Source organism: Martes martes (assembly GCF_963455335.1).
Source record: "Martes martes genome assembly, chromosome: 9".
Lineage (NCBI taxonomy): Eukaryota > Metazoa > Chordata > Mammalia > Carnivora > Mustelidae > Martes > Martes martes.
Genome location: NC_137896.1, coordinates 25300725 through 25311077, shown reverse-complemented (window position 1 = coordinate 25311077; position 10353 = coordinate 25300725). Strand labels below are relative to the sequence as shown.

At 46.7% G+C, this 10353-nt stretch overlaps 1 protein-coding gene across 2 annotated transcripts in view; it reads left to right on the top strand.

The window, feature by feature from the left end:
• Positions 1 to 5682: 5682 nt before the first annotated feature.
• The window catches only part of KIF3B (kinesin family member 3B), a 43124-nt gene continuing 38453 nt past the window's right edge, over positions 5683 to 10353 (top strand). Inside the window, exon 1 of one of the 2 annotated variants that reach the window (XM_080812838.1) lies at positions 5683 to 5807. The gene's annotated coding sequence lies outside the window, so the exon portion shown is untranslated. Of the gene's footprint in view, positions 5808 to 6186; positions 6234 to 10353 lie in introns of those variants that run through there. The other variant, XM_080812839.1, reaches the window with a different exon arrangement.

Here is a 10353-nt window from a genome sequence, read left to right as displayed (position 1 = left end):
CACAGTCCAGGCTTGTCATTTTTCCATAGCCTGGAGCTGCACTGTCCATTTAAACTTAAATTAATTCAAATTGAGTAATTTACAGTTCAGTTCCTCAGGAGCGCTAGCCACATTACAAGTGGTCGATAGCCACATGTGGCTGCTGGCTACCATATTAGAGACTGCAGACATAGATCATTTCTGTCACTGTGGAAAGATCTTTTAGACAGCGCTGCTCTTGAATGTCAGAGAGAAGAGAGCAAATTGGATGATTTTCCCCTTGCGAGAGGAGCCAGACCATCTGTCATTTGTCAACCCTGTGAGGAACCCATCAGAAGTTATTTTTTCTAGGTGAGGTCATAATAAAACTGTTCATGGGTGTCTAGGCTAGAACTTGCCTTTCTCCTGGTCTGGTAGGAGACTGCAGGCTGGCTCCATTCAGTCCGACCCAGGCTAGGTACCAGCAGCTCCCTTTCTTCACTCTCCTCCTGCCCCCAAGTCCCTAACTGTCCCGTGCCCTCCTCTGTTACAGAACATTTGGGATGCCTCCAGCCATGAAAATGGGATGTCCTCACAGGATAAGACAGATGAGGACTGAGCAAGATTTCGTGTCGTGGTGGGGTTCGTTCTGGCTGGGTGGTTACTGGGTGTCATGCCTGCCACTGGGGTGAGTTGTCCTCACTGAGTGACAGTGAGGGGGAGGACTGATGGAGCTCCTTGACAAGGGGATGTCTGCTTGTAATGAGCTACCTTTCTCCTGCCTAGCAACAGAACTCTTCCCAGTGTTTGGGAATTCTCACTTTGTAAATGAAGGTAGAGTCTTCCTGCCACCCTAGAAGAAGCCCCAAATGTTTGCTTTTACAGCTTCTACTACAGGTAGGAGATAGATACATGGATCAAAGCTCAACCTATCAGAGCTTGGGTTACAAAGAAGCTGGGACTGTGGAGAATCCTTATGGGGAGGGTGAGCAAGAGTGGTATTGAGACAGTGCCTGTGGACAGATATCTGTGGTGACAGCTGGGCATCCAGTGTCCTCACCAGTCTGGCCAATGACCTCTCTCATTCCTGGCTGCTTCTAGAAAATTCCTGATTTTGAACTTCCCATTACCCTTTTAATGAATCCCATTTCTGCAGCCTTTCAGAATTGGTTTCTATTGCTTATGATGAATAGTGCTCACTGGAATTAGATCAGATCATTTCTAGGCTGGAGTTCGCTCCATCTGGCAGGGAGGGGTCTCTTTTCTGGTCCACATGATCTTTCTGCATAGGATCCTTTGTCCCCATCCCATTGGCCTCATTCTCCTTGTTGCATTCTTAACATTACGATTTTACTTATTTATTTGACAGAGAGAGAGAGAGAGAGAGAGAACAAGCAGGGGGAGTGGCAGACAGCAGGAGAGGGAGAAGGCTCGCTGCTCAGTGGGGCTCCATCCCAGGACCATAAAATTATTTTCTGAGCCAAAGGCAGATGCTTAACCGACTGAACCACCCAGGTCCCCCTGCTTCCCTCAAACTTAGCAAATCTCTGCTCTGACTTGTCAAGATTTCTTTCATTCTGAGTCTCCCTCCAGGAATCTGGGGACTCAGAAAGTCCTTTCCCTATTTTTCTTCTGAAACAACTTTTCCCTGAGCAATAAATGCCTCCCAGTCCACGTTGGATAGAAAGGGGTCACAATCTGAAAAGGAAAAGGAACATAATAGTAATATCTTTAAAAAAAAAAAGATATCACTGCAGTAGATAACTAACCACCCCAGTTTGCCCAGACTGAGGGATTTCCTGGGACATGAGACTTTTGGTGCTAAAACAAGGGAAGTCCTGTGCAAACCAGGATGAGTTAGTCACTCTACATTTTAGTACTACTATTACTACTACTAATCCTGTTCCTTCACACAGTCATACAACTTGCTGAGGACACAACCAATACCAGACTCTCATCAACACATCAAGAGTGCGTTATCAAAGGTTCTTTTTCTTTCTGATTAAGTGGGGGGAAAAATCATATGGTTGTTTAAATTTTCATTTGCTTTAATATGAGTGAGCAGAAGCATGTTTTCATATGTCTAAAAGCCATGTTTTCTGTTCTTTTTCTAGGAAATACCTATTCATCCCCTTTCATCCACCTTTTTAAAAAAATTATGAAGCAAAACAGGCACCCTGTTAAATACAGTGGATTGATGACATTTATATGAACTCCACTTATATGACAATAAGGAATTTAAAAAAAAAAAAGTATCACCCCACGATGCTAATGGTACAGGAGGGAGACATTAGTGGTCCAGAAATTTCAGAAAGCTTTTAGCAGACAGAGACAGAGGGCAAGAAATAACTGACTTTACAGAGGGAGGAAGTTAGGACCTAGAGTCTGCAGAAGGGAATATTGATGACTGAAAGGTGAGTCCAGAATCCTTCCACCAAGAGGGTGAATGCTAAAGTGGAGGAAATCTTCCAGAGAGTAGGGGGAAAAAAGCCAAAAAGAGGGAAAATAAGAGAAAAACAATGAGAAAATTAAGAGCTCATTCCATGAGATACAACTTCTGACTAAGAGAAGTTCCAGAAAGAGAGAACAGAGGGGGGAAAAAATAGAGAGGAGAAAATCATCAAGAAATAATATAAGAAAATTTCCCAGAACTAAGAGATACAAGTCTCCAGATTGAAAGGGCTCAGCTAACACAAGGAGGGAAAAAACTCACTGAGGAGAATCATTATCGAATATCATAACATTATAGATAAAGAGAACAGCCTAAAAGCTTCCAAAGATTAAAAAGATAGTCATATACAAAGGAACAGGGTTAGAGGTCTTAAATATAGATACCAAAAAGAAAATAGGGCAATACCTTGAAAATTCCAAGAGAAAATAATTTTCAACCTAGATTACTATACCCTGCTAAACTGTTAATCATGTGTGAGACTAAACATATTTGCTTCCATGCACCTTTTCTCAGGAATCTACTGAAAAATGTGCTACACAGAAATGAAGAGTAAATCCCAAAACTGGAAGACGCTGGGTCCAAGGAATAGGAAATCCAGTCCAGGAGACAGACACAGGAAAGATCAAGTATGACAGTTGTGCTTTAGGTTTGGTGAGCACCAGTCCAGATTGGAGCCGAGGTCTTCAAGAGAAAAAACAAAACTCATGGACTATGTTTTGTGTCTAAGCTTCTGGAAAATCCACTGCTAAGCATTTGCCTGATTTATTGACACTACACAAAACAAAACAAAACAAAACAAAACAACTAAACTAACAATAGCTACAAAGAAAAGTAATGAAAAAGAAAAAAAAAAACAAGGCAATTATTAACCTCACAAAATATCAAAAGATGTGGAAGAAAGGAAACATAAACATAAACACATTATTTGATTCAGTAGAAAACAGTATATTTCTTTTTGTTGTTTAAGATTTTATTTATTTCGGGTGCCTGCGTGGCTCAGTAGGTTAAAGCCTCTGCCTTCAGCTCAGGTCGTGATCCCAGGGTCCTGGAATTGAGCCCCGCATCAGGCTCTCTGCTCAGCAGGGAGCTTGCTTCCCTTCCTCTCTCTCTGCCTGCCTCTCTGCCTACTTGTGATCTCTGTCTGTCAAATAAATAAATAAAATCTTTTTTAAAAAAAGATTTTGTTTATTTCTTAGAGAGAGAGAGCACGAGTTAGAGCCTTAGAGGCAGAGGGAGAGGGAGAAGCAGACTACCCACTGAGCAGGACCTGGAGATCATTACCTGAGTGGAAGGCAGAAGCTTAACCATCTGAGCCAACCAGCACCCTAGAAAATAGTATTTGTAGTCAGTATAGGGTAAACATTATTTACTGACTTAACTATATTGAATAATAGCGGATATGATAGTAGGGTAGGTTAACAGGACAAGGGAAATAAACTGGAACCCAAAGGATGATTCAGAGTTACTTCGGATCAGCTATCTTACTTGGGATCAGCTAACTGCTGTGACAAAAAGCATCCACATCTCAATCACTGAATCCAACAAAAATTTATTTTCTTGTCCATCTTAAATGGTAGGGGATGGCTGGCTTCCTGGCCAGCTGTCCTTTAAGGGATGTCTCATTGATCTCCTTAAGGCCTTGGAGTCCCTCCCTTTTTTTTTTTTTTAAGTTTTTATTTTAATTCCAGTTAGTTAATGTGCAATGTTATGTTAGTTTCAGGTGTTCAATGGAGTTCTTCACTTTATTTTTTTAAATTTTTTACATTTTTAAAAAATATTTATTTATTTGACAGAGATCACAAGTAGGCAGAGAGGCAGGCAGAGAGAGAGAGGAGGAAGCAGTCTCCCTGCTGAGCAGAGAGCCCAGTACGGGGCTCGATCCCAGGACGCTGGGCTCATGACCTGAGCCGAAGGCAGAGGCTTTAACCCACTGAGCCACCCAGGCACCCCAAGTTCTTCACTTTAAAGAAGAGAAAGTGTGAACAAATATACGGGAAGTTTTTATACACCAGATCTGAGAATGTACATATCATACTCAATTGGACAGAAATTGGTCTTAACTGCAAGGAAGGTTGAGAAAGGTCGTCTACTTGTGTGTTCAGGAGCAAGGGAAAAAGCTCTGGGGAGCAAGTAGCAATATCTGCTAGAGTAAGCAAAAGTAGGGTGTGGGGTAAGGAAGAGCATCTCAGGTATTCATTTATGTAATACTTAACACATTTATTGAGCACCTACTATTGACTAGGCAAGGTTTTAGGCATGGCAGCTATAGTAGCAAACAGACTCTGCTCCTATTGAGCTTTCTGTTTGGTGGGGAATGGCATATGGATTTTATTTTTAATAAGTAGGCTTCAAACCCAGCATGGCGCTGAACACCGGGCTTGAACTCATGAACCTGAGATCAAGACTTGAGCTGAGATCAAGAGTGAGAGGCTTAACCCTGGGAGCCACCCCGGGGCCCCCCAGCATATGGATTCTTCTTGAGGGGGTGGTGGTTAGACTGGCCTTTCAGACCAACGTGGCTGGAACAGATTGATAGCAATTTTGTAGGAAGCAATAGGGGTTTTGGATTTGATTCTAGGAGCAGTGAGGTTCCGTCAAAGGATGTTAAGCCAGGACCATGACATGCTTTCTTTTGCCTTTTGAAATGATCCCTCTGGCGGCCTTAGGGAAAAATGGCTTGGCAGGGCAGGGCTGGACATGAACAGAAGCAGATATTTCAGCCAATCTAGAGGTGAGGGGAGAGCGGCCTGGCCTGGTACGGTGGCACTGAAGATGGAGAAAGGTGGACCGACGGGAGAGAGATCTGAGAGATAGATTAAGAGATATGGTGACTGAGTGGATGAGGGGGTGAAGGAGAGGGAAGAGGCAGGAATAATCCCTAAATGTTTTCGGCTTGAGTGACTGAGTGACCCTAAATGAGAGCAGTCTCAGTAGCAGTTCAGGACTTAAGTCAGATAATGAATGTGAAAGCGCTTTCGGAAAGGTCAAACGGCGGCTGAAATCCTGTGGCGCGACCAACGCAGCGAGTTCCATTTTACAGATGGAGAAACTGAGGCACGATAGTCTGGCAGATGGAGGCATTCCACGACGCCCTCGCCTCACACCTCTTGGGTGGGTGAAAGGACCCAGACGCGTTGGGAACCTACTAAGCGCCAGTACCGTTCCCGGCCTGGCTCCGCTCCGCCGGTTTCCCTGTTCGCCGCTCGTGTTCCAATAAAGTTATTGAAATTGACACCGGTTGCTAAGGAAGTGGGTCGCTGAGCCGGGTTGCTAAGGAAGTGAGCGGCTGCCTTCTCTCCCCATCCGGGGCAGCGGGGAATGGCTGAGCCCGGGGTTTGCCGCCGCCCCCGCCGCCGCCGCCGCCGCCGCCGCCGCCCGCTGTCGGCTCGTGCCGCAGGTGAGTCGGGGAGGGGCCCGGGCTGCCGCGGGGCAGGCCCATCCTGCCCGCCGCCCGCCTTCTGCCCGGGGGCCCGCGCCGCAGCCGCCGCCTGCCTCTGCTGCTTTCGCGAGCGGGAGCATCCTATGCCCTGCCTCCCGGGTATCCTCCGGCGGTCCGGGCGGCCTCGCCCCTCCTCCTTCGGGCGGAGGTGCGGCTCGACCCTCAGACCCGCCGCGAGGGGTCGGGGTCCACCCGGCGGGGTCTGCGGCCGTGGTCAGGGACCCAGCTCTGGAGAGAGGTGGGGAAGCGAGAGCCTGGGGTCTGAACCTCGCCGCTGCCCCGGCTCACTGTGTGACCTTGGGCAAGTCCCTTCCCCTGTCAGGCTTCGGTCGACCGTTCAGGGATCTCCGAACACTTGCTGCTCAGAGTGGTTAAGATGATGAGGTGTGTACGTTGAAAATGTCCTGAATGGGGAGAGGGAGAATTCTTAGGGCACCCTGACATGAGGACCAAGAGTCCGGTTTCAAGTCGAGAGTGTCTGAGTAGGAGACTGCATCTCCATTTAGTAATTGTGTGGCCTTGTCTTGGGCAAGTTAATCTCTGGGCCGCCTTTTCTGTATCTGTAAAATGAGTTAATGAACCACGGAGGGAAGCCCGTGAAACAGGGTATGTCAGGTAGTTTGGCGCATAGTAAGTGTCCAGCAAGCTTATTAGGAGGCATGTGGGGAGGTTTGGGCGAGGCTTCCTGGAGATGACTTTGAGATGGGTAGGATTTAGGTGTGCAGAGCACTGGCTCCTATGTGTATTCCTCCGCTTTTGACATCCCACTGCCCCCAGTTTTCCTTCTCCATGCTGGTCGGAGCAGGGGAGGTGAAGCGGCCCTGCGCAAGTAGCCCTGGTGGTGGAGACCGTGAGTTCAAGTTCTTGTAGATGATTGAGCTTATGGTCTCATTTTCAAATACTTGGGCTTTGTTGACCCTTCCGGAGCAAAAGGGTGTGTCTTTTTTTTTTTTTTAAATGTCTCTTGGAGGGTGCTTAAAGCTTAATCGCTATTTGTAAGTGTATAATTAAGAAGCACTTCTCAGGTACATTATCTCATTTAATCTTCACGTAGACTTGGCCAGGTAGGTGTGATGTTATCCCCATTTCACAGACGAGGAGACTGAGGCTCAGAAAAGTGAATGACTTGCCTAAGAACCTTATCTTTATAAAGTGGTGGAGCTGGACACATTTCCAGGTAAATCCCATATTTTCTCCCCTGTATCCTGATGGCTCTGCTTTCTCAACAACAGCTGTTACAAAGCCACGAGGTATTCTCTGTTTCTTCTAACTGCTATGGCTAGAGCCTTTTTTTCCCCCCAGTGGGAAGGAAATAAGATCTTATATAAAGTTTCATTTAAATAGATACCATCTAAAGTGTGGACCTCAAAAAAGAGCTGGCATGTTTAAAAGGGGGCTTCTCTATCCCTCAGTTCCCTCCTCTTTAAAATGAAAGAAGAGGGCTAGATGACATCTGAAGGGCCCTTCAGTGTTGTGCAATTCTGATGGCAAGCTAGTGGTTTAACAACATGGAATCTGGTGTCTGGGTTCAAAACTTGGCTCTGCCGCCTCCAGCCTGCGTGCCACTGATCAACAGACTTCATCTCTGTGCTGCGCCTTCCTCATCTGTAAAATGGGGATAATAATAGCATCCACCATGTATGGCTGTTGTGAGGATTCATTTAAGCTTAATACACGTAAAGTGCCTGGCATGTTTGATATATGTTAGCCGTTATTATTTGGGCTTAACATAGCACCTATACTCTATATTCTATTTACGGTTGGTGAGTATGTGCTCACAGCACCAGGTTCGTCAACCTCAGAAGATCACTGGAAGCTTGAAACAGTAGCTGTCACGTAAATGTTAGTGTTATTACAGGGTGGCTCCAGGAACCTGCAACCCCATGCCAGAATGCGTTGAGGAGAAAGATGAAAGCTGATGGTAGGATGTCAGGTGGTAGCTCAGCTCCCAGTTCAGTAAATGTGTACTAAACCCCTCGGTGCCGAGCACAACAGAGGATGTGGAAATCAGTCCCAATGCCCTATACTTTAAGGGCCCCAGAACTTAGTTTGCATATCACTGGCTTTGGAAATGATCTGACTTCTTTTTTTTTTTTTTTTAAAGATTTTATTTATTTGACAAAGAGAGCAAATGAGGGAACACAGCAGAGGGAGCGGGAGAGGGAAAGGGAGAAGCAAGCTTCCCGCTGAGCAGGGAGCCCGACCCTGGGATCATGATCTGAGCCAAAGGCAGACGCTTAAGGCATAGGGAACCACCCGGGCGCCCTATGATCTGGCTTCTTTAAATGAATTCCTATCTTGTGTTTACCGCTACTGCAGAGTAAAGCTGCTGGTCCACTTGTCTTCTTTTGTGTCTCTAGGCTTCTGTTGGGTGCCAGGGTCCCTGAGAAAGAACCTTCTCTTGCGCTGGTTGATAATACAATGCTCTCTGTATGGTGCTTACTGGTTTACAAAAGTGTTTAAGTGTGCCTTCACTCATTTGGTATTATTAGTAGCCCTACAAGGAAGGTAAGGTGAAGATGTAAGATCCTCATTTTGCACTCAAAGGACGTAAGATGAGAGAAACCATGCTGCTAGTAAGTGGCCTGTTTCACCTGGGAATTGGGTCTTCCAGCTCCAAGTTCAGTGCTCTTGCCCTATGCTGACTCAGTTTTACTCACGTCGCATTTGCTGAGCTCCTCATATGTGTCCGGCCCCTGTTGCAGCCTGGAGATATGATGGTTCAGAGGCAGATGAGGTCTTTGCTTCCATGCAGTTTACTGTGGTAGCGATGGAGAAATAAACCAATAAATGAACAAGGTAATTTGGGTAGAAATAAGGACTGTGAAAACACTAAAACAGTGATATCAGAAACAGTAGCTTCTTATGGGGATTGGGACGCTGCTACTTTATTTATTTTTAAAAGATTTTATTTATTTACTTGACAGAGACAGATAGCAAGAGAAGGAACACAAGCAGGGCGAGTGGGAGAGGGAGAAGCAGGCTTGTGGCTGACCAGGGAGCCCAATGCGGGGCTTGATCCCAGGACCCTGGGATCATGACCAGAGCTGAAGGCAGACGCTTAATGACTGAGCCACCCATGGGGCCCCTTGACACTGCTACTTTAATTAGATGGTCAGAGAAGGCCTCTTTGTACAGTAGTGACTTTTTTTTTAATCAATATTTTTAGTCCATTTATTTAATTTAGTAAGAGAGAGCGCACCTGCGTGGTCACGTATAGTGGGGAGTGGCAGAGGGAGAGAGAATTCCCAAGCCGATTCCCGCTGAGCAGGGAGCCTGATGTGAGGCTTGATCCCAGAATCCGAGATCATGACCTGAGCCCAAATCAAGAGTCCGATGCTTAAGTGACTGAACCACCCAGGTGCCCCTAAGGTGGTGACACTTTTGCTGAGATTTGCTGCCAGAAGGGGCCAGCCATTTGGAAATATGGTAGAAGGAACAGCTAGGGAAAAGGCTCTGAGAGAACAAGTTTGGTAAGTTCTGGGAACTGAAGAAAGGCTCAGAGCGGCTGCAGCAGGTGAGCTGGAGGTGACAGGAGGAAAGTGGAGAGTGGGCCGATGGAGAGGTCTCAGGTCTTACAGGGCTTATAGGCTAGAGTAAGTGATTGTGATTTGATTTTAAAAGCGTGGGAAGCCATTGAAGGCTTCAAGAAGGGGAGTGACAATAGTCTATTTTTTTTTAAGGTTTTTATTTATTTGAAAGAGAACACAAGCAGGAGGGGGGGCAAAGGGAGAAGCAGACTCCCTGTTAAGCAGGGAGCCCTACGTGACTCTATCCTAGGACCCTGGGATCATGACCTTAGCCTATGGCAGACACTTATTTGACTAGGCCACCCAGTTATCCCTGTTTTTTGTTTTTTTTTTTAAATCACTTTGGCCTCTTTGTGGCCAATGAATTTTAAGGGGGATAAGCGTGGCAGCCAGAAGGGTAGTTAGGAGGCCAGTAGAGAAGTGATGGTGGCCTGCTTCAGGAGTAGCACTGGAGATGGGTATAGGAGGGTGAATTGGGGAGGTGTTTTGGGGGCAGGAGCAGCAGGATGGTAGTTGGGAGAAGAGCCGAAGGAATCCAGGATGACTGCTGGGTTTTTGGCCTGAGCAGTTAGGTAGATGTTGGTGGTGCCATCTGCCTCTAAAATGATGAAAGAACTTTTGGTAAGGTGCCCTGTGAGGAAGAATGAGCGATGGCTTGCGCTGAACCTGCTGGAGGGGCAGAAGGCATAAACATCATACCTTATAGTCCTGGGGGAGGAGAGCCCAGCTCATGCTGCAGGAGGATGCGTCTCACAGAAGCCCCCACCTTGGACACCCCCAAGCCCTGCTCTTCTTGCACTCTGGCTCTCGGCCAGTTTGTGGAGTGGCAGGCGTGGGCTTTGCCAGGGCAGTGCCCATCTGTCTCATGCTGTTGCCATTGCTGTCCTGACTCAAGATCTTGGCTGATGAAGGCTGGAAGGAGGCCGGCCAGCTCGGGGAGAGAGAATGGAATCGCTGGAGAAGCTCACCGTCGG